The sequence below is a fragment of the Arachis duranensis genome, chromosome 10 (assembly GCF_000817695.3).
Source record: "Arachis duranensis cultivar V14167 chromosome 10, aradu.V14167.gnm2.J7QH, whole genome shotgun sequence".
Classification (NCBI taxonomy): domain Eukaryota; kingdom Viridiplantae; phylum Streptophyta; class Magnoliopsida; order Fabales; family Fabaceae; genus Arachis; species Arachis duranensis.
In genome coordinates, this window is record NC_029781.3 from 68,521,144 (window position 1) to 68,521,798 (window position 655).

The following is a 655-nucleotide window of genomic DNA, read 5'->3' on the forward strand; positions in this document are numbered from 1 at the left end:
AATCCAAAAGGAGAGTGCAAGGCCATTGATGTGATCAATGTGGCCGAATGCACAAGGGAGGAGGAGGACGAAAATCCTGGTGAGGAAGACCTCCTGGGACGTCCTTCAAGCAAGGCGGAGTTTCCTATTAAGGATCCAAAGGAATCTGAGGCTCATATAGAGACCATAGAGATTCCATTAAATCTCCTTCTGCCATTCATGAGCTCTGAAGACTATTCTTCCTCTGAAGAGGATGAAGATGTGACTAGAGATCAAGTTGCTCAATACTTAGGAGCTATCATGAAGCTGAATGCCAAGTTGTTTGGTAATGAGACTTGGGAAAGTGAACCTCCCTTGCTCATTAGTGAACTAGATACCTGGATTCAGAAAACTCTACCTCAAAAGAAACAAGATCCTGGCAAGTTCTAAATACCTTGTACCATAGGCACCATGACCTTTGAAAAGGCTCTGTGTGATCTGGGGTCAGGGATAAATCTTATGCCACTCTCTGTAATGGAGAAGCTGGGGATCGTTGAGGTACATCCTGCCTTGTTCTCATTACAATTGGCAGACAAGTCAGTAAGACAACCTTATGGATTAGTAGAGGACGTGTTAGTGAAGGTTGAAGGCCTTTACATCCCTGCTGATTTCATAATCTTAGACACTAGAAAGGAAG